Source organism: Neophocaena asiaeorientalis, unplaced genomic scaffold (genome assembly GCF_003031525.2).
Source record: "Neophocaena asiaeorientalis asiaeorientalis breed wild unplaced genomic scaffold, Neophocaena_asiaeorientalis_V1.1 scaffold121, whole genome shotgun sequence".
In the NCBI taxonomy this organism is placed as follows: Eukaryota; Metazoa; Chordata; class Mammalia; order Artiodactyla; family Phocoenidae; genus Neophocaena; species Neophocaena asiaeorientalis.
This window is the reverse complement of record NW_020172142.1, coordinates 1,077,019-1,101,115: the sequence shown is the minus strand read 5'-3', so window position 1 is coordinate 1,101,115 and position 24,097 is coordinate 1,077,019.

The window sequence follows — 24,097 nt, the reverse complement described above, 5'->3', positions numbered from 1 at the left end:
GAGGCTTGGCACTACTGCGGGGGGCGGGGGGGGGGGCGCAGCACGCTGGTTCTGCTCTGGGAGAGAGTTCACAGGTGAACACCGCGGGTGCGGCCCACAGCCGCCGAGGAAACAGAGAAACACTCCAAGCTGTGCCTTGTACAACCAAGTAAAGCAAAGACGGACAAAGCGACTCCGTCTCCTTGCGAGCCTGCTTGAGGCACAAGATTGATGATGGGGTCCTCTGCAGTCAGGGACGTCATTTATTCACTCATTGTAGGTCTTGTGGAAATGCCACATCAAAATGGCCTGAATCACTAGCACATCCATAGGCTCACATACTCACGAATCACCTACACTCTCGGCGTCAAGAGGAACTTCATCATCCATCCATCCATCCATCCATCCATCCATCCCAGAGACTGCCACTGTGCCACACCCTCAAGTGCATGTAGGGAACACAGTGGTGAATCAGACACGAACCTAAGAAGTACACAGCCTGGAAGGAAGAGAGGGATAAATGAACATAGCCCCCATTATCTCCACCATGATGGTCTTCCTGTTATGATTGGTAGACTTCAGAACAATGGTAGGGACACAGAAGTGGGCGTGATCAGTTCCACTTAGGTTAGAATGGGTGGCTGGTCAGAGAGGACATAGCTTTTGAGATCAGTCTTGCAAAAAGCAAGAGGGATGTTTAGCAATATGCTATTCTGTACGTCTCCAAAGTTCCTGAAGTTCTAGTAGTTAATCTTTGCTACCTTGAACTAAAGACCAAACTTGTGGTCTCTGGGGGTATGGAAATGGACTGAAGGGCAATTGATTCTTTTTAAGGTCCTGCTTAGATATTAGAAAATTACTTAAATTTAACTTTTCCAAATATTTTGAAATATGAATAAGTGGATAAAATTTCACTGAATAAGAGAATGAGTCTTTTCTAAGAGCCCTGGTTATTGTCAAAAGAAAGAAAAAGGACAGCAAAAGGGAGGTTCTTTTGTTACAAATGGGCCTTTATAACTTTTAGGGAGGAGGAAGCTAAAATATGGAAATTTCTATCACTCATTTTTATTGTTTCATAATCACCTGATTCTGTTAAAAGGAGTTTTTTTTTTAAAACTCTCACATGATTTAAACTATCCTTTAAAAGTAGAGAGACAAGAATTCCAAGATGTCAGAAGAATGGAGGCTGTACTTACTGAAGATGTGCATTAGAATCACGTGGGCCCTGCTCAGTACTTTGTTCCAGCATGCCCCATCCCTGCTCTGACGAACTGCACATCCCCAACTCCAAACACATGACCTGGGAGGGGGTGTGCCAGCTACAAGACTCTGACCCCTTGCTGGGGGATCATGTGACCCAAGCAAGACCAATCAGGGTCCGTCTCTGAGACTTTTCGGTTGGAATTGGAGAAGGGCCCTGTCCCAGGGGTTATGGATCAGAAAGGAGTTGAAGTTGAAGAAGAAGGTGGCCTTATTCTCTACCACTCAGAGAAAGCCTGTCTGCTGTGGGAGAGAATGAACCAAGCAGATATAAGCAAAGCAAAGGGAGAGACAGAGAGCTCTGGTTTCGTTTCTCATCCCTAAAAAGATACATAAAAATGAGCTTTGAATGGCTCAAAAGGATTAGGAAAAATAGGTCAACTAAGAGAATCCAAATGTAAGAGGTTCTTTGGGAACACTCAGTGTGGTAGAGATAGAAACATGAGACATGTTTTTCCTCCCCATTGCTGTGCTCTGTGATATCTGCTTTTCTTGATCTTTAATTTATCTTGGCACAGTCCACAACTTTCTGGCCACTTTCAGTGATTAAATACAGCCAGGTCCTAATAAAAACACCAATCTTCTATCCAGTGCTGTGATTTCTCCTCTGCCATTGCTGCCTAGACTTGTGGCTCAAAGGACTTGTAGGGAGAGAACGCATGGTCTTCCTTTCCCTTATTTCCCATCGCTCATGTTTCTAGCTGGTCTACACTGGGCAGTAGGGGAGGGATGGGAAGAAGGGGTCAACTTACACAACTCCCATGTGGTAAGGGGGCCTTGATTTCTCTCTGGTTCAGTACAGCCTGCCAGGTGATGCAGCTTCCAATGGCTCCGAATATGCTTTGCCTAGATAAGTGACCGGTGGACCTTTTGTCTCATCTGGTAGGCTGAGAGGAAATTGAGCTGCCAAGCCATATGAAGCTCCCGCTAGAGATTTGAAGGAAGATGAATGGTACTTAAGTAACAAGAAGACTGTGAAATCAAACAATTAAAAAACAATTTCAAGACCAGTCAACTTCCCTCACCTTCTTTTCACTGTGATAAAGCCCCCCAAAGTCATCGGATGGTTCTTTTGATCTTGCTTAAGTTGACTGTGTTGACTGTCTCACCATTTTCCACCGGGGCACAGAGGTACTCCTTGCTTTGGGGGAAATGCCGCTTCTGGGAGAAGATGGGGAAAGGGGAGACTCCACTTCCTTCCCCCACTTTCTCCAGTTATTTTCCAGCCTTGAGGACAAAGCTGGGATTTCTGAGGCTGCAGTCACCAAGGTTGCCTGCAGGCATACCTAAAAGAGAGAGTCTCACTAGGTTTACTTTTCTCTGATTTTTAAAAACTTCTTTCATCCAATGTGAGCACTCTGTCACTCTCTACCCTAGAAACTTGAGTTCCAAATTGAGGTCCAGGAGGGACTCGTGTGGGTTTTTGGCCCATGGAGCAAGATGCCTTTAAATCTAGTGGTGATGGTGGTGTGAGTGTCACCTAGGATGTCATACATTTCTTCTTCTGTCCCAAAAACCCAACTTCCCAACTTTCCATTTTTTAGTTTTTAATTTAAAAGTTAATTATACAAATTATAAAGAAATGCATTCTCCTTGTGAAACATTAAAGCAAAACACTTTGGATAAGATTACAGACCACTTTGACAAACAGTGCCACCCGCCCACTAAAGAAGTAATAGCTATGGCAGGAAGATGTGTACCCCCTAGCTCTTTTTCTACTCATTAACATTCATGCTGTGTATTTATGTCCCCGTAGAAAATATAAAGAATGTGTGTTTACATTTATTAAAGGCATTCTGTTTTGCACACTATTCTATAACTTGTTTTTCCATTTGACATGGTCCTTCAGGTTGGAAGGACTGAACTCAGAGCTCTCTCTCTGGTAACGCAGCCTGGAGGGCATGAGGGAGGCTGAAACCCAGCCCATCTCCGCCAGCTTAACCCAAAGAGAAGGCTGTCTTTCTCTGACTATTCTAATTCATTCAAAGATATGGTGTGTGATGTGGTGGTCCTGGATGGATCCTCCATGCTCTATTTAATTGCTTTGTAGTATTCCCTTAGTGTGGACACACTGCTTTCGATGGATCCATCCCCGTGGTTGGACATCTAAGTTTCTTCTAGTTTCTCATGATCGTAGGAAATGCTGCCATGAAGTTTTATGTCTGTCTCTGCACATGTGCAAATATTTCCCTAGAGAAGTAGTGAGATTTCTGAGTCACAGGGATGCACATTTTAAATTCTACCAGACAATGTTAAATTGTCCTCTGAAGGGCCCCACCAATATGCAGTCTCACCAGCAGTGTACAAGAGTGACCATTTCCATCATCCTCACCAACACCGGATGCTGTCAGACTTGGATCTTCCTTCCAACTGCCGTCCCCTTCTCAGTGTGCATCTGGTCGACCCTACCGCTCTGGGCTTGTTCCCGACCCCCTGTCTTATTTTGTTCCTGGTTTCTTCATCAACCTGATCTCAGTCTTGGCTCTCTGGCCACCTGAGCTTCTTTCTCCTTTGTCCTGACAAGGAGCGTCTGCTCTCACGCTGGCCTGAATTCCAGGTGGCAAGTGGGCAGGAGAACAGCTCTGCCTCCATCTAGCTGTGTGACCATAGATGAGGCCTCAGTTTCCCCATCAGTAGCATAAAGGAACTGGGTTCCAGGAACTCCAGGATCCTAGCTCTCACTTTAACCAGGCGCTCTTGCCCGCATCAGAGCTAACTACCGTTTGGTCCGGATGGAATGCTTTACTGCAAGTGCCCACAGTCAGACATGAGGCATCTGAAGAAGTGATGGGTAGGTATGGACTTTATTGCTCCAATAAATTATGTCACCACTCATTACTGTGTTTTCATGGGTGAGGACGGGTGATGAAGGAAGGACCTTTCGGTCTGCCCAAGCTCTCCACCATGTAGCGAGCCTTTCTCAATTAAATCGGGCTTACTCACACCTCTGCAGCCACTTCCTTCTTGCTTTTCAGACCAGATCTTCCCCATTTATCCTGAAAATATTTATTAAGCGGCGGCAACATCCCCTTCTCCATGACCACTTTTGCGAGGGATGAGAGTAGAAGATGCAGGGGGTGGAAAAGTGCTTTTATGAGCTGCCTGCTCTCGTGGCTTAGTTCACTGCTGTTTAATAGAACTGTCTGAGATGCTGGAAATGTTCTCCAAAATCCATGCTGTCCAGTATGGACAAACTGAAGTGCCTTGGACCACTTGTTATAGAAGGTGTGGTTGGGATCCCTGTGCTAGTGCATAACGAATGTAAGGAAGCAATACAGTCCTGGGGGGCTCGCAGCAGACACTCCAGAACTCAGTCCTCTCCACTCTCTTTAAAGCTTCAGTCTCTTAATCAGTAAAGAACTGAATCGAGGATGAAAGGACATAGCGTGTTTAGGCCTCGACCCAGGGCCTGGCCCACTGTAGATGGCCAACTGGGGTATTCCCTTCCCCTCTGCTCTGCTGTCTGGGTTCTCAGGACTCCTACATGCTTCAGACAAGTAAAAGGTTCCACCATGAGGAGGTGGGACTCAGGGAGCAGGGCCTCTGCTTCAGGTTGGAAGGACTGAACTCAGAGCTTCTGGGAGGGGCAGGCTGAAGAGGCCACCTCCCCCTTCAAAGGCTTCCAGAGCCTCAGACTCTGATTCACCCAGGTGAGTTGCATAACTTTATGGACGCCACAAATCATATCACTCCCACTGTGGGGATTTTCAAGGGTGGGAATTTGCCTCTCCCACTACAGCCTACCTGGACAGGTGTTGGAACATAACAGGCATTCAGTGAATAATGGTGGGCGGGTTGATCACCCAAAGTCATGTAGTTTGAGTGGCAGCCAGGAGCTATGAGGTTTAGATACCACCCCCCACCCTGCCCCCAGCTGTGTTCCAGGAAAATACAAGGACTTTGGGGTCGCAAGTTAGGGCTGGACCCTCAGCTTTGCTGTGGCCTGGCTCTGTGATCTTCGCAAGTGCTGACTCTGCTTGTTGTCTTTATTTCCCTAGTGCCCTCCAATTCTGGGACCTGAATATGTATGGCCTGCTTTTGCTGGGCAGGTCCTGAGGCTGGCATAGGCGTTAAGGACACACTTCTCCTCAGGCTGGGGTTTGTTCTCCCAAACCCCCGCCCCCTCTCCACACAGCGGAGCTTGCAGCTGGCTTCCTGTGGCTCCAACAACAGGCGGGCGGCGTTCTCCTTCCCTTCCCTGACCTCACCCAGCAAGCACTCCAGAGGCGGTCAAAACAAACAGGACTTGCACGACCCGGCCAGGAAATCCAGAACAAAGGAGGGCTTCTTTTATCAGCTGTTTCCTTTTGTCAGAAGATAAATCGTGAGAGCAATAACCTTAAAAAAAAAAAAAAAAAAAAAACTGGTACAGAAGAGAAATAAAATCAGTTAAATACTACTTTGATAAATTTGAGTAATTCATTTATTTTTCATTCAATGAGTATGTGATTATTATGTGTCAGGTACGTGGAGCTGTGGCTGTTTCATGGTGTACAAGACATGCAGTTGGACCTAGAAGAGTTCAGGGTTTAATGGAGATTAGAAATAAGAACCCGACAGGACTACAGTACAGTAGGACTAGGGGTCACTGACTTGGTCATTACTGTGTCCCTACTGCCTGGAATTCGGTGGGCGTGTAATGGGTGCTTAATAATGATTTGTTGAGTGAATGAGGACAGATGCTTGGGAAGCCCATAGGAGGGGTGCCTAATCCAGAATCCAAAGCTTCTTGGAAGAAATGACAGAGAGACCAGAAGACTTGAAGAAAAGGCAGGAGTTAGCAAGGCAGAAGTGGTGAGGGGAGGTAGGGAAAGATGGGGGTGGGCAGGGGTTGGGTTTTGCAGGCCGAGGAAGCAGCATTGGGTTGAGATTAAGGGCCTTGGGTGAGCTCAAGCAAATAAAGTTGCCAATAACTGACCACTTTTGACTAAGAAAAACTGCAATGTCACATGGTTCAACCAAATACTTAAAATGTCTCTGAATAATCTGGGACGAGATCACGTGGGGCCTTATAAGCTGTGTCAAGATATTGAATTTTTCTCCTGAGGGCATAGAGTGGCAACGAGGTTTTACTCTTTTCTCCCCCCTAAAATAAAACTATTTATTTTTCATATGGCTCTATAACCCATACATGTTATTATTTTAAAAATTCATATTATAACAAGAGTGAAAAGAAAAAAGATAGTAGTCATCTTTGATCTCACCACCCAGATAACCATGGCCAGTTTGAAGCGACGTAGTCACGACAGTGTGTTCTGCCTTTTCCCGACTTTTCTCTCGAGTTGTATACATGAAGAGGAGCAGGGCATGAAGCTGCTACTTAAAAGTTGCCAGTGGCCTCTGTGTCTAACCGAGGCAGCTGTAGGTTACCATGGAAAAATTCATTTTTGTTTTGTGAGCAATCACAGTGGGAGAAAGACACGGCAGGACTTTTTTGGGCCTAGTTGCTGTATGTCCTCACACACGGCTCACATGAGGTTGCTTGGGACAAGGTGGATACATAGGTACAAGGTCAAGGTCAAGGGCATTGAGATCTAACATTTTCTCTAAAAAACGAAAACAAAACCAAAAACATTGGAAATTTGAAAAATGGAAAAAAAATTCAAAAAAGAAAATGATCACCTGAATCCTACCTTGCACAATCCCATTATTGACATTTTTGGTATATTTGCTCCCAGAGTCCTTTTTCTCTATATATTGTGTTCATATACATAGTGATAGATCAAATTGAATTAATGTTCAGCAAATACTCACTCTTTAGTATTTGCGTGTGCATGTATTCATATGTGTACACCCACACCCATAGAAAATAAGTAGTAATGTTTTGTGTCCCTCTCCCTTTTGCCATTTTATTTATTTTTAAAATAAATTTATTTATTTATTTATTTTTGGCTGCATTGGGTCTTCGTCACTGCCCACGGGCTTTCTCTAGTTGTGATGAGCGGGGGCTACTCTTCGTTGTGGAGCGTGGGCTTATCATTGCGGTGGCTTCTCTTGTGGCAGAGCACGGGCTCTAGGTGCACGGGCTTCAGGAGTTGTGGCACGCGGGCTCAATAGTTGTGGTGCACGGGCTTAGTTGCTCCGTGGCATGTGGGATCTTCCCGGACCAGGGCTTGAATCCGTGTCCCCTGCATTTGCAGGTGGATTCTCAAACACTGCGCCACCAGGGAAGTCCCACCATTTTATTTTAGAACTCTAGCTTGGAAAATCTTAAAGGGATTTTGTTAACCTGAAATAATCCTTTGCAACTCTTTGATGATATGCCCTTAACTCTAAGAAGGTCTTTTATATCCTAAAATTGGTGGGTTGGAGCCACCGTTGATATCTCTTCAGAATCAGAGCCTCCTCCTTTTTGTGGTGTTATGTTTCTTACCAATTTTACCAAGGGTGGGCATAATTGACATTTATAGAACAACAAGTCAAGTCCTGCCACTTATAAAATTGGTAAGCGGGCCACAGACACTTCTCTGTCTCTGTGGCTGGCTTTCATGGGGTGTGGGTGGATGGCAAGGCTGTCCACACAGAGCCCAGACCTGCTGCCCAGAGTGGAGAGTGAACACCTGAAATTGATCAAGTGGCTGCTTGTTCATTAAACAAGCCCTGCACCCCTCCTGGTCCAGACCCACCACTGCCCCCCACCTCCCTGAGCCCCCTCCCCAGGGTTCCAGGCTGACTGCCTCTCCATGATGGGGGAAGCTTCAGCCCACAGGCCCCAGCCCTCCCAACCCAGGCACATTCTGGGTGGGGCTCAGGGTTGGCCATGGAGAGGCAAAAATTATGGAGACTTGTGACATTTCACTGATACACTGAGCGCTGAATCCATTTTATCTTCATTTCCGTATTTCTCTTGGGGAAAGACTTCACCTACTAAGACCATTCCCGTGCAAGATGGAGATGCCTCAGCTCTCTGCCCTCTTTTAATACCTTTCAGTCTTCCAACTTTTTCTAAGTGCCTTTAACTTTTGCAGTTGTAGAGAAGAGTTCTCATTCTAAACTTACTCTTTTTTGCATATGCTCATGCCCTCTTAATGGCTTGTCCTATGCCACCAGCAACCCTCCCCCTGCACGTCCCCGGGATTGCAGTCTGCAGCGGCATCTGTAGGTTGAGGGCTCGCCTGCCCAGCCACCAGGGTCCTGGTGGGTTTCCTTGCAGTCCCCTCAGTTGCTGTGTATTCCCTTTCTGTTGTCTTGGGACTCAACCCCTTCTTCTGTATCATCTCATATTAATTTTATTAACCAGAAGAAATTAGAGATTTCCTGTTGGTCTGGCAATCAGAACTCCAGCCTTGATAATGACACCTTCTTTGTTTCTTGTTCTTTTCTCTACTGCTTTCCATAGCGAGCTTTGAGGCTCCGGATCAAAGACATTTTTACTCTTCATCTAGTATGATATTAATAACCACTCAAAGGAACAATAAAGCAACAATAACAACAACAACAGCTTACATTTATTGAGTGCTTACTACGCACCAGGCACTGTCTCACGTATCTTACCCATATGACCTCTTTTGACCCTAATAACTATCCGCACTCTACAGATGAGAAAAGTTAGGCACAGAAAATTTACATAGCTTACCGAAGTGCTAGAACCAATGTATAAACCCAGTTAGTATCCCAGATTAAGAGCCAGGAGAATACACTGCTTTTAGAAATACCCGCATATCCCGTTGGCCCACTTCCCAAGCCTGCTTACGTGGTCTTGGGCCATCAGATACGCTTTGTCCCGAGGGCATGGATGACTGCATATGTCTTCTTGAAGGCTCTGCGTCAAGACTCTTTTTTTTTTTTTTGGTTGTTCCTGTCTACACTGGCTGCAGCTGCTTCTGTAGGTTCTCAGGGACGTGCTTTATCGGGATTCAGATGTCCCTTCCCCAGGCTCGAGCAGTGCTCTCTGGGATGCATCCCTGATTGGAGCCCCTACGACTGTGTTCCCGATACCTTGGTCTAGCCTACGGGTGATTCCATGACAGGCTCCGGGCTTGGGCCGGAGGCAGGAATCTGCATGCGTCAGCCAGGGGCTGATCCTCTGCTTCAAAGGTGTTTTAGTGAGGCAGGCACAGCCATCAACTTCTAGATACCTGGGGCAGCTATGATGGTCATGGTCCTGGACATCAGTGTCATGTTCCTGCTGGTATACCTTGTCCCCAGTACCTCCCCCCAGGTGCTCCTTTGAGCCAGCCTCCTGGCTTTCCTCCAGCCCTCTGGACCCCAGCGATATCAGGTGATGGGGCCAGACAGCTGGGATCAGTCTCCCTGAACGGCTCTATCTATAATTTCATGGTCATTTGGACTGGTATAAATGACAGTGGTAGAAAAAATAACCCCATGTGCAGAATGACTCTGGTAAGGTGGGTCAGACTCAGTGACAGAGGTGTGGGTTATGGTCAGAGTGAGGCTTCAGTAGAATCTACACCGACCCAGCAGCCCCCTTCAGAGACGTAGGCCTCCTGAAAACAAGACAACTTCCTATAGTAATGGTGTCACCAGGGGTCCTGTCTCTCTGCTGTGGGACCACTCCTCCACCCAATAACTGGATGAGTTAGAAGAGAATGGTGACCCTTCCAGCCTGCTGGATGTGATAACCAGACATCAGGAGGCAGAGGGTGAGAAGCTTCCCATCAAGGCAGAGGAAGAGCTGATGTGGGGAGTTTGGGCCAGCGGTCCCTGAGCGGGGGTGCAGAAGTGGTCAGCAGCAGCATGAAGGTGCAGAGGTTCAGAAGCCCAAGGCCTCCCCAAGGGGCGCTAGAGCCGAGGAGCTCAGAGCTACTGACAGCAGCGGACAGGCTAAGCGAGGAGGCATTCAAACGGTCCGAAAACTCGGGAAAAGTGCCCCACCTCATTTAAGTTTGTTAAAAATCAGGTTGGCAAAGATGAAAACAACTTATTGGTGAGCAAATGAAGAAAACGGCACTCTCATACACCGCCGAGGGAAGCATAAATGAACACTGGTCCATAATCCATTACCTGAAACTCTTGGGGACAGAAGTGTGCTGGAATTTAGAATTTTTCAGATTTTTGAAAAGCAACATGATGTATAAATTATATAACACTCCCTGTAGGAACTAGGGCAATATATACATTTATGTGTCTGCATGAAATGTACAAATACTCATACTAAGTGGGATAAATAAAGCCATAAATAGCCTCGTGTCCATTCAGGTCAGGGTATGCCACCAAATGAGTTTAGTTGTTAAACTTATTAAAGCCTTTACAGTTTTCAGAGTTTTCGTGGAGGCAATTTCGTGGAGGCAGTTTTCTTGACCTTTCTGGAGGGCAATTTTACCATATGCATTAAGAATCTTAAAATAGGGACTTCCCTGGTGGCGCAGAGATTAAGAATCCACCTGCCAATGCAGGGGACACGGGTTCGAGCCCTGGTCCGGGAAGATCCCACATGCCACGGAGCAACTAAGCCCGTGTGCCACAACCACTGAGCCTGTGCTCTAGAGCCCGCGAGCCACAACCACTGAGCCTGAATGCCACAACTACTGAAGCCTGCCCGCCTAGAGCCCATGCTCCGCAGCAAGAGAAGCCACCGCGATGAGAAGCCCCTGCGTGCACTGCAACGAAGAGTAGCCCCCGCTCACTGCAACCAGAGAAAAGCCCGAGCGCAGCAACAAAGACCCAACGCAGCCAAAAATAAATAAATAAATTTACTAAAAAAACAAAAAACTTAAAATACACATGCTTTTTCACCCAACAATTTTTACTTCTAGGAATTAGTTCTACGGACATAATTGTGATTATGTGCAACAATCTAGAAATACGGATGCTCATTACTGCATTGTTTTTGTTTGAAAAAGAAAGAAATTAGAAACAACCTAAATGTTTACTAATGAGGAATTGTTTAAATATGCAATGGACTGTGAGGTGATCCCTAAAAATACGTTTGCTTACTGACTTGGAAAGAAGTGCATGATATATTGTTTTAAGGCAAATTTAAGCTATGAAGACAATCTTATTTGTGTAGTAAAACTTAGAAGAGGACATATGCACTAACCAGAGTTATTTCTAGGTTTTTATTATGCATAGTTTTTCTTTATTTATTGCTAATGTGGGTTTTCTCATTTTCTTTGAGCTAGAAAAGTAAGACTTTCAAAGAATTCAGATGTATATAAGCTGTATAAAACAAAGGCTTCCACTCTTCTCACCCCTCCCTAACTCCTCCTTGGGGGTAACATATATCCATTAGGTGGGTTTCTTTCCAGACAATTTTTCTCTGTTTGTAAATGCATAAAAACTTTTTTTTTAAACATCTTTATTGGAGTATAATTGCTTTACAGTGTTGTGTTAGTTTCTGCTGTATAACAAAGTGAATCAGCTATATGCATACATATATCCCCATATCCCCTCCCTCTTGCATCTCCCTCCCCACCCCCCATCCCACCCCTCTAGGTGGTCGCAAAGCACCGAGCTGATCTCCCTGTGCCATGCAGCTGCTTCCCACTAGCTACATATTTTACATTTGGTACTGTAGATATGTCAATGCTACTCTCTCACTTTGTCCCAGCTTACCCTTCCCCCTCCCCGTGTCCTCAAGTCCATTCTCTACATCTGTGTCTTTATTCCTGTCCTGCCCCTAGGTTCATCAGAGCCATTTTTTTTTTTTAGATTCCATATACATGTGTTAGCATATGGTATTTGTTTTTCTCTTTCTGACTTACTTCACTCTGTATGACAGACCCTAGGTCCATCCACCTTACTACAAATAACTCAATTTTGTTTCTTTTTATGGCTGAGTAATATTCCATTGTATATATGTGCCACATCTTCTTTATCCATTCATCTGTCAGTGGACACTTAGGTTGCTTCCATGTCCAGGCTATAGTAAATAGTGCTAAATGCATAAAAACTTTTAAAGTAATTTTTCCATCCATGGAATTTTTCCATACCGTGTATATTGTTCTACATTTGACTCTATCGATAACCTGTTTCCATGTTGCAAGGGTGGACCTTAGTTTACTCAACCCTTTCCACCTTGTTGGACATTTAAGTAGCTTCTATTTATTGACTATCTCAAACAATGTTGCAAAGAACATTCTTGGGCATGTGCCTTTGTGGACATGTGCGTCATTTATGTGCAAGAGTTCTTAATTTTCATTTTCCTACCATGAACATGTGTTCTTTAGATTATTAAAAATCTTATTAAACACATTAAAAGATTCCATTAGATTATTTCAAATAGCCTGAAGCCACTCAGTTGGCCCATTTTTTTCTCAGGATAAATGAGCTATTTGTTAGCACCACCTTATAAATAAATGCCACATGTTTTTGAGCCACACGTATTTTTTACAGATTCATCCTCCCTGAGGAGTCTCTGGTCCAGGGCAGCAGACGGGAGTCTTGGTTGCAGTTGCCAAAGCCTCGAGGGGTGGGGTGTGGGTGTGGATTGTCCTTGGATGGCTCTGCGTGTCCACTTTGCACAGACAAGCAGGTGACCTGGGGGCCTTCCCTTGGCAGTTGGTGGTCGCTGACCACTCCTGGGAACGCTTCAGTTGCTGATCCCAGGGGATAATGGTTTCCCTGGGGGTGGGCTGGCTTCTCTGGAGTTTGGGCCTGATGGGTTTTCTGGAGGTATACGGGGGTCCTGGATCCAGAGGGGAGCTCCTGGGGTAGTGAGGGCAGGCAGAATGGGTCCTCGTCCTGGGCCCAAGTTCTGGGCTTCCAAGCCCTCTCTTCCTTTTGTGAGTGCAAAGCAGATGCCACATTTCCTTAATTTTCAGAAAACCATTTTTCTTTTGCATTGCAATGCACCTGCAATAGGAAGCGGACATTGAATGTGGGAGTGACCTTCCCCTGCACTGAATGTGGGAGTGACCTTCCCCTGGCTCTTCCTGAAGCCTGTTTTATCAGAGGCTGGAAAATCCCATCCCTTGTATGCAAAGGATAAAGGAAAGTCTTTTCTGAAAGTCAGACTGGACTTAAGTGTGAGGCAAAAGCCGAACTCATCATTCCTTTTCCTGGCTGCTCGGTGCCCATCCCTTCTCATAATGCTGCCAGAAACCCTCCTGTGTAATCAGTGGGGCCGTAATTAATACATCAGAGGAATCTTCCTAACAGATCCAAGCCAGTGTGTCCTCTTAAAATGGGGTGGGACGCAGACTTTACAGGCTTCTACGTGTTGACCCGAAAACGTCCAGTCAGACAATCGCATTGTCATCCCCGGCCATGCACATTTATATGCTTCTCAGACACAGCGGCCCCGTGGAGGAAAGCAAAGGGGTGAGGAAGGGTTATGAGTGATTGAACTGGGGACTGGAGACAGTGGGCTTAGAGAGCTGGAAAAACTGTGCATGGAGCTGTGGTTCCAGTAATAGAAACTTAGGAAGGCAGAGGTGAACTGGGTGGCGAGGCAGATTGGGTATGTCACAAAGAAGTGAGTGTTTATGAAGCACCTACTATGTGCCAGGCACTGAGATGCTGTCTCATTCAACTCCTGAGATAAATGTCAAGATCTCCCCTTTTACAGGTAGCAACGGGGTCCCACAGTGGTGATGTGACCCTCAGAAGGCCACAGTTACGGACTGAGTTTCTTCTGGCTCCCAAGGCTTAAAGGAAAATCATTCTTACTGCAATCTTTCTTCAGTCTTTTCCCACCAGTCCATCCAGCACTCCATTGGTGAATGAACGTCCTAGAATCTTGGTTCGGCTCACTCCCTCCACCACCTTGCTGGTCCCTACCTCTGCAACCTCATTGCCTGTGGATGGAAAACGGGCCCCCTTTTTTACAGCCTCGCTTGGGTGACAGTGAAGATATTGGCCGAGACACTCTCTGAAGTCTCTTCTAGGCCTACTGGTCATGATTTTATGGTTGGAAAATATTTATAAAATTCATAAATATTTTTCTAATTAATTTTACAGAAAGAAAGAAACAAAAAGAAATAAAGTAAAAAAAGAAAGAAAGAAAGAAAGAAAGCTCACCAGACACTCCTAAGAAAAAGATAAAACCATGACCATGACCATCCTACACTCAGTTGACCAAGCAGAGCCTTGGTGTTCCTTTTCCCCCTTACCCAGACTTAACCATTCAGTCACAAATCATTAACAAAGCCTAAATAGCCTCTAACCCACCCCTGTCTTTCCATTTCTCTTATCTCCAGAACTTTCCACCTGCTTGTCTCTGAGGCTTGCGTCCTCTTTCTTCCCCTCTTGGTTAGTGGATTCCTACTCCTCTTTTGGGATCTCACCTTGGAGGCACCTCTCCCAAGATCCTTGGAGCCATTCCGCCCCCAGGTTGGGCTTGGGAGCCCCTCCTGTGGCCGAATGACCCGGCCCACAGTTCTCCCATGGCAAGCACCAGTTAACATATGTGAAGGTGATTTTAAACCGTAAAGTGCCATTCAAGCATTTCCCCTTCTTTTCCCCTTTGCTTTCTTCTTGCTGTTCTTTCTTACTTTCACCTTTCTTCCTCCTCCTTATTTAGCAGAGGTCCTTCATCTGAGGGCCAGTAGGCGGCACTTCCCGTGTTTGGGTAAATGTGTATGTTTCCGGGGACTAGGTCCAGAGCTTTCATCAGCGCCTCAGGTGTCATTGACCCAAAAAAGGTTAAGAATCACTACACATTTTCTTGACACAAATGGGGAGCAAGGTGAAGTAGGCTTTATTCTTTAGCTCGTCATCATTCTCTCTGTCCTGCTTTATCTTTCTAGAACACGGACACAGACTTAACGTGGTAAGCCAAACTTTCAGATCTAGGTTGAGGTAATATTGGAAGCACTAAAGCTCAACCTCAAAGCAACTTCTTGCCTCAATATTGTCTGTCCCCAGGAAGGCAACTCCAATAAACAGTGCTTCCTTTAAATGCCGGGGAGAGTGAGGAGTGAAAGGCCAGGCTCCCTGTGTGGCTTGATTTTCCTGGGGATCAACTGAGGCAGCAGGTGCTGAGTGGGATTTGCACCATGGACCAGAGGCACCACCCCTGGCATCCCCAGGAGAGCTGCCTTCCTGCCTCGTGGGCCCAGCATTCCCAATTGCTTCCTCCCAATGAGGCCTGGGGCGCTTGTGAGAAGGGATCACTATTGCTCAGTTTAATGCCCATTTAATATATATTTCAAGATAAAGACCGAAGATTCATGGGTTCAGCCTGTGAAGGTACAGCATAAATGTGTGAAAATAAAATATCTCCTGACCTCGCCATCAGAGACATAGATTTTATTTTTTTCTTAGGAATGTCTGGTGAGTTTTCTTTCTTTCTTTCCTTTCTTTCTCTTATTTTCTTTCTTTCTTTCTTTCTTTCTTTCCTCTCTCTCTCTCTCTTTCTTTCTTCTTCTCCCTTTTTTTTGGTGGTGGTTGTCGCAGCTCAACGGGGCTTTACATTTAGGGAGTAGTCTGATCAGTCATATCCAGAGCCGGCAGGAGCGTGGACGATGTGACCTGGAAATACAGGCCTATGAGTTTTGTAATAAAGCCCTCAGTCTGCGGCTGGGGCCCTGAGGGGAGGCTCCAACTTTAGCCTGCCCTAAACAAAGGGTGGAGTCATAGAAACAGCATCATAGTAACCCTCTCAGCGTGCTGATCGAGGCCCCGTCTTAGTGTAGGGGGCCCCCAAGCAGATCGAGGTAGGAGGAGTTTGGAGAAGTAGGACAGGGGAGGGAAGGGAGCTGATCCAGGGTGAGTAAGTGAGCAGGTCACCTCTGTAGGCAAGGGGGGCTCAGTCCACCAGGGAGGAAGTTCGGGCATTTATTCATGAACTCCGGTCCCTCACCGGTGGAGGATTGCTCTCCAGGGTGTTTTCTGGCTTCTGTGACACAATATTCTGCTACACCTCCAATGGTTTTCAGTCTACTTTTTGGGGTCCTCTTACTCTATCCGTCATTTTTTTAAAATATAAATTTATTTATTTATTTATCTGACTGCATTGGGTCTTTGTTGCTACGCACAGGCTTTCTCTAGTTGCGGCGAGCGGGGGCTACTCTTCGTCGCCGTGCGCGAGCTTCTCCATTGCGGTGGCTTCTCTCATTGTGTAGCATGGGCTCTAGGCGCGTGGGCTTCAGTAGTTGTGGCATGCGGGCTCAGTAGTTGTGGCTCATGGGCTCAGCTGCTCCGCGGCATGTGGGATCTTCCCAGACCAGGGCTTGAACCTACGCCCCCTGCATTGGCAGGTGGATTCTTAACCACTGCGCCACCAGGGAAGTCCCACACTATCCATCATTAAGTGTAGAAGTGCCAGAGGACTTGGTCACATCCCCGTTTCCTCGGTTATCTGCACGATCATCTTAACGCTATTTATCTTATCTGCTCCCTTGGCTTTAGTTCTACCTGTGTACTCATGACTCGGTAATTCCCAGCTTGCGCAGACTCCTAGCTGTCCCCCCAAATGTCACCTGCATCCCTAGATATTTGTCAAACACCACCCGCTGGCTCTGGAGCCTGAGGAAGGGAGAAATAACATCAGAGGATGAGCTCAGGAAGGGTCTGCTTAAAATAGGCGAGATTGACGGCAAAGGAATCGTGGCTCATCCTTTTCAGTCATTTCCTTGTAAATAGCAATGAGCACCTTCCCCTTTTTTTGGCAGTCTAATCACTATGAACTCCCCTCTGGTGGGTACTTTTTTTAGAGCATAATAGAAGGTGTGATATCTTGTGAGAGGCGCCAGAATCACTTGGAGAACGGCAGCTCCGGGATTGAAGGAGGAGGTGACAAGTTCCTGGGAATATTAAAGATTAACACCAAATACTTTGTTGCTATTTAACTCTGACGATTCATGTTGCTGGAGCGGAAACAGAACATTTCTTTCCCTCCCTACTGTTTATTCCTTCCCTTCTCTGTTCTAGGGATTCAGAAGCTGCGGATGTCAGATGCCAACTCCTTAAGGGCTGAAATGGTTTTATATAATAACAGAGAGGGGGAGCCTACAAAATGAAGAAAGAATCTAATTCAGTGCTTGGACTGAAATGGGAACTGGAAACGAGGGTGGGGGGGAAGCAGTCTTAAAAATAGCTCACTCAGAGAGAAGAATGCGGCTTGTCTCCCAGTGGCAGGCAGGCGCAACCCTTGGGTGAATTATAGGAACCTACTGTAGGCCTGTGTGTTCGCTTTTGAAATGTTGATCATGGCTAAAAGGAGGCGGGTGGAGGGGAAGGCTGCTGGTGCCTGACGCTGGGAGCAGCCTTTGGCAATGGATGAGGCTGTCAGGCCCAGGTCCACTGCCTGCACAGGCAGCGTGCCACCTGGACACTTATGCCCTGTGCCCTCCTGCTGGTTACTTATGCAGCTCCCGGTGCTGAAACTCCAAGCCTTCCCAGTGGGGTACACAGGTCTCCGAAGGAGGCGGGGGAAGCAGCCTAAGAAGATGGGGTGAGGTGGAAAGAGAAGGAGGAGAGAGGGCTGAGACGGGAGATGGTGTTGAACATCTTAGACACCCAGTGGCACACACACACACACACACATGCAGACACACAGAGTGAGAGCATGAGAGAGAGACAGAGAGAGAGGAGACAGAGAGAGGGAGAGAGAGAGTGCGAATGGGAACAGAAGCCCACAGGGAGAAGCAGAGAGAAGCCAGACAGACCCAGAGACAGAGGGAAGGAGGAAGACCGGCAATGAATTTATTGCTGGGTAATGAGAAGGAATGAGATACAGCACTGGCCCCCAGGCTGCAATGATGCCCTCTTCCTATGCCCCAGCCCCTCACTGCGCTTGCAAGAGAAGCCATGGTTGATTTTGTCTTGTGGTCACATCTTCGCTTCTAATGGACAACCCCCAGGAGGAGGCTGAAAACTGTAGGCTTTCACTGCAGACCTCCACCGTGGCAGGTGGCCAACCAAGGCCTCAGCTTCTGTGCCCAGTGCGTTGAGGGATTTCTGGATCAGCCCTCTTTCTTTTCCTTTTCATTGATGACAACGCCAAGTGCCTCATCTATATCCCCCTGAGATTCCCCCAAACAGGGAAGTGAACCCTGATTCCTTCTTCCCTGGCCCGTGATGCCTGAGAAGGTGAGCATGCAGACAGACCAGGTGACCAAGAGCACCTCCTATAGCATCTTGCAAATCTGCACCCGTAAGGAGGAGGATGGGGAAAGAGGGCAAGACCTCTGTCCTGCATTCCTAGTGTCTGGCGTGACACCACCATGGGGGCCCCTCAGCGCTCACCAGTCCCCCTGCTGCAGGTTCTGGTCCCAGACACGTGTGTCTCTCTCTGCCTGAGGACTCTGACCACAAGTGCGTTCGGCTTTGGGAACAGACCTAAGCCAACCAACGACCGTGGATAAGCACTCCACCTGCCTCATCTCTTGGATGGCACAACTCTGAGGCCTGTCAACACAGCTTCCCAGGGCACCCCAGGTGCCCAAAGAGGTGACCTGTCCATAAATACCCCCTGTATCGTCTGTCTTTCCTTCCCTATCCCACTGCACCTACTGCTCGCCTGCAGCTTTCTGGGGTGGCCTCCCAGTGACCCAGGTGTCCTCCAGTTCTAATCCTTGGGGGGACCCCCCTCTCTAAGACAGGGTCTGTGTGGTTACAGTTGCTTCCTCCCAGTGCCTGTGAATGGGCTGGGCTCTGTCACCAGCGTGTAAAGCGTCACACCTCATTCTCATCTGGGTCGCCCAGAGACCCCCCCAGGGAACTTGCTAGAATCAAAATGTGTCTCTAGGACTGCCAGGCAGGAGCTGCCTTAATCAAGAAACAGCAGAGAAACAAGAAAATCGTGGGAAAAGAATAATCACGGTAATTTCTGCACTCTGACAGACATACTTTGAGAATTAACAACCCAAATGAAGTCAAACGCCCTTGAAGCAAACCCTGAACTCGGAGTGAGCAGACCCAGCCTATCTTGGTCCTTCTCAAACTCTGGCTTTCGACGGTGACCTGTGAGGCGGGCTCAGACAGTAGAAGTGTGGACAGTGGCTGCCGCCGCCTCCATCCTTAAAGAGAAAGATTCTGGGAAGAATGATCCTCCTAAGAGAGGGGCCAGTTTGGTCAGAAACAAACTGAGCAGAGTTTGGTCACTGGAGGACACAGGCTGGAGTCGAGTCGCTGCTCCGCCACATTCTGGCTGTGTTGCTTTACTGAGCCAAAGATGTAACCTCTCTGAGCCTCAGTTTCCTCACCTGTACAATGGGGGCCATCACACCTCATGAAATTGTGAAGATTAAAAATGACTTAATGCACGTCCAACAGCTGATATCAAGTATAGCCCCCTTTGCCTTCTCTTTGTCCTCCTCCAAGGGAGCCACCCCTGACACAGGGCAGGTTGAGGGTAAAAGGAAGTGTGTCCGGCCACACAGTCAGGCATCGGGACGGCCGGACACCACGGCTCCCATACACAGCCTGTCTGCATCCGTGGGCGTGGGAAAGAGATGTAAACGCAGACGGGCATCAAACACGAGTTAGACATGCCATTCCGCGCCACCGACACATTTCAGAAGTGCACATCACAAGGCTCTTGTGGAAGGCCTGGCGGCAGGCCAGGGTCAGACCACAAAAGGAAGTTGTTTCCCCGCTGGAGCAGCCGGGTGTGGCCAGGGCACCACGTCACTGCAGAGAGTGGGGCTCTGCTGGGATTTCCTGCCCTCCCTTCCGCTCTTTCTCCCGTGGGCCCTGCTGCCAACGGCTCAGGTGCCAATACCCCGGCCAGCGAGGAAAGTCAGCTTTCATCTGACCCTTCCCCACGTCCCCGGAAGGGTCGAGCCGGTGCTATTTACACAGGGCCTCTCGATATGGCCCTGCAGCCCTCCGGACACCGCCGTAGTTCTTCCTCCCCTCAGAGGACCAAGGAGACGTTTCTTTCATCCACAGTTGGTAGAAGTCGCATTCCATCTGTGGCATCAAGGTCTGAAAGGCAGCCACAGGCCAAGAGGTGGCAGAAGGTGTGTGACGTGGTTGGCCTAAGTCATGCCTCATTCCCGGCAGACAGTCTGCAAATATTTATTGAGGGGCCGCTCTGTAGCAGCTCTGTGCCCAGGTCTGACAGAGATGCCCTGTGCGAGACAAGGGGCTTATGTTCCAACTGGGAAGACCAGACTGACACGTGGAAACCAGGGGTCCTGTTGACCCCGATCTATGCTTATGATACTCCGATGTGCGGGAAGGTGCAGACCGCACACGAAGATGCTGGCTACTCTCCGAACCCCAAGGAGGCTGTAGAAGGATTCTGGTTTGGCCCATGGACTGTCCTCCATGTAGCACTAAATGCACTAAGTTCTCAGATGGGCCCCTTGTGGTCTCTGGCCTCCTTCCTTACTCTCATTCCTTTGCCCCATATCTTCGGTCCCACATAAGTTTGATCCCTTCAATCTAAACTTGAAAACATCCATAAGATGTTTGCATTTGTCAATTAGCCCTTGCAAACAACCTTGCAAGTGAGGTCCTGCTATTTCCGTTTTGCCAAGGAGGAAACTAAGGCTTACTCAGCCTCAGGTATCAAACCGGATACCTTATGTCAATAGCATCGTGCTTTTGTAGAGCACCTCGGTTCCATTTTCTTATATGTCCAATGACAGCCTGGCTCACGTCTAGCCTTCCCTCATCCGGGGGCCCTGAGCATGGTGCTGGGCATACGGTAGCTGCTGTGGGAATTAATTCCACCAGCGAGTTCGCTCTTGACTCAGAGCTGAGCTCCATGTACTAAGGGAACGAGTATTTGTATTAGGGAAATAGAAGGGGGTCATTGTGGGACTGAGGCTCAGTCATGGGGGTGGGGAGAACCTGGGGCCTTGGAGGCAGGGAAAGGGGGTCCTAGGAGGCCAGAGATGGACACAGAAAAGGAGATGGAGGTGGTCAGACATAAGCTTCTCCTGTGCTTCCACTTTGTTCCATGCAGAGGGAACTCCTAGGATCTAGGGGTTCGTGGACAGCCCCTCCCGGGTCAGGAAAACCCCCGCTTTCCCTCCTTTCTTTCTTTCCTCCCTCCTTCTCTCTCTCTCTCTGTCTGCCTCCCAGACTCCCAAAGCTCCTCCCTCCCTAACTGCATTAGGCTTTAGCCTTGGAACTGGCACCTGTATTTTTCAGGCAATGAAAGCAAACCCTGACTGTGTTGTGATGTTCTTTTCAACCAAACTGCCTTTTAGGTAAATACTTTTTGGGCCAATCTCACTGAATTAACTATCTGGGTCATTTGAATTTCTTCTCCAGGAGATAATTATGGCCTTTGGGATATGTAAAGTGTACCGCAGCCCTATAAGCGGACAGGGAACGCCAGCCTCTCTCTCCCTACGCCACCTCCTTCCATTTCTATGTGACCCAGGGAACTAAATTAGCAGTGACTCCCATCTCCAGGGTCCAGTGTTGCTTTGTCTCTCTGGGGGAAGTCCCTTAGGCGTTCAAGGTAGCTCTAAATGTGAGGGAGAAACTATGCATGTTCTTTTCCGTGAGAGCAGTGACTTCCTTCCAGGCAGCTACACTTTTTTTGGAAAAATAACATTCTGTAGACTCCCTCTCCAATTCTGGAAGGTGAAATAGAGCAGTAAGTAGTGTCGTTACCATGCTATCGCTTTGGGACCACTAAGGCTCATTCACAGCACAAGACAAAATCTCTTAGACCCGAGTTGGGGAGTGGGTTGCTGGTAGGGGTAGCTGCATAGCTTTGATTATAGTAATGAAACTCTGTGGAGGAAGAAGCTGCTAGCCCTTCTCTGGCTCGGGAATATGGGAAGCCACCTTGAACACGCGAATGGTTCCTCTGTACCATGAAAAATGTAAGATGAGTCAGTGTCGTCCTAGGGGAGAATGGACACCTTCTGTGTCAGAACAAGGCTGGCTCCTCGCAATACCCCTTGAGGGGCAGAGCTGGCAGGAGGGAAGATGGTGGGAAAGTTTGCAAGGGGCTTTCTATTCATTTGCCAGGACAGCCATAACAAAGTACCACAGACTGGGTGGCATGAACAACAGAAAAACGTTTTTTCTCACAGTTCTGGAGGCCAAAAGTCCGAGAGAAAGGTGTCAGCAGGGTTGCTTTCTTCTGAGGCCTCTCTCCTTGTCTGTAGTTGTCCACCCTCTCCCTGTGTCCTCACATGGTTTTTCCTCTGTGCAGGTCTATGGTCTAATCTCTTCTTGTAAGGACACCATCGGTCACACTAAGGTAGGGTTCACCACATGACCTCCTTTCACCTTCGTGACACCTTTAAAGGCCTTATCTCCAAACAAGGTCGCAGTATGGGGTACTGGGGATTAGGATTTCAACATATGAATTTTGAGGAGGACAAAATCCAGTCTCTAACAGGTTTCCTGGGAGGAGGGCTGGGAAGGTGGGAGTTGAGTGACTAGGGAGTGGAGGGGAGATTACTACTTGTGCCCCAAGCTGCCGATGTTCAGATAGGTTAGAACCTCCATGGGGCACTGGGTCATCCTGAGGCCCCTTGGCCAGAGGATACCAAAGGGCCCAAAGGTGAGCTCACCACGGAGGAAGGGAGGCCTGGGCTCTTGACCCAGGCTCACCAGCACGGTCTGGAGGCTGGCGTGTGTGGGCGTGAGGAGTCGGGGGGAGAGCAGGGGTGGGGAGGGGAGCTGCTGGAAATGGCTGAGCATATGAATGCAAATCAAAGAACTGCAACCCTGGAGCCCAAATTGGGGCATCACAGGCCGTGCGGAGGCTTGTGTGAGTGAGGCTGCTGTGCACAGCTGTACCAGCTGCAGATGGCATATTTGTGTCCTATGGCCACATGGCTGTGTGTGAGAACGGCACCCTTGGAGCTGGGCTGCGGCCTGCGCGGCGGGGCAGTGTGGCTCTGACCCCAGTGGAGGGGCATCCATCCAACTCTGCAGGACCAGTTTTCAACAGTGACACCATGTGGCAGCCACAGAAGCAATACCAGGAACAACACTGGGCAGACTGTCACTCTCTCCCCACCAGGCATTTCAAGGCAAGGCTGGCCTCTTTAAGTCTGTACGGCCCAAGTATATTGGGAGACAGAGATAGAGAAGGTACCAAGGAGGAATTTTCTTCCACATAAGGTGGGAAGATGGGAGTTGGGTGATTAAAGAATACAAGAGATATGACTGATTTGTACCCCAGGTTGGTTGAATGGAACATACCAGTTGTATTAAGATCCCTTTGGGAAGAGGGGACAACTTTTTTGGGTGAGATTTTAAAAATCTGCAGTTCTGACACCATTAAGCTCCTAGAAGAGATCATAGGCAAAACATTCTCTGACTTAAATCGCACCAATGTTTTCTTAGGTCAGTCTCCCAAGGCAATAGAAATAAAAACGAAAATAAACAAATGGGACCTAAGCAAACTTACAAGCTTTTGCACAGCAAAGGAAACCATAAACAAAACGAAAATACAACCTACGGAATGGGAGAAAATATTTGCAAAGATGCGACCAACAAGGGCTTAATTTCCAAAATATACAAACAGCTCATACAACTCAACAACAAAAAAACAAACAACCCAATTAAATAAAATGGGCAGAAGACCTACATAGACATTTCTCCAAAGAAGACATATAGATGGCCAACAGGCACATGAAAAGCTGCTCAACATCACTAATTATTAGAGAAATGCAAATCAAAACTACAATGAGGTATCACCTCTCACCAGTCAGAATGGCTATCATTAAAAAGCCTACAAATAACAAATGCCGGAGAGGGCGTGGAGAAAAGGGAGTCCTCCTACACCTTTGGATGGACTATAAGTTGGTGCAGTCACTATGGAAAATGGTATGGAGGTTCCTCAAAAAACTAAAATAGAATTACCATATGATTCAGCAATCCCAGTCCTGGGCATATATTCAGACAAAACTATAATTCAGAAAGATACATGCACCCCTATGTTCACAGCAGCACTAGTCACAATAGCCCAGACTTGGAAACAACCTAAATGTCCATCGACAGATGAATGGATAAAGAAGATGTGGTACGTATACACAATGGAGTATTACTCAGCCATAAAAAAGAATGAAATAATGCCATTTGCAGC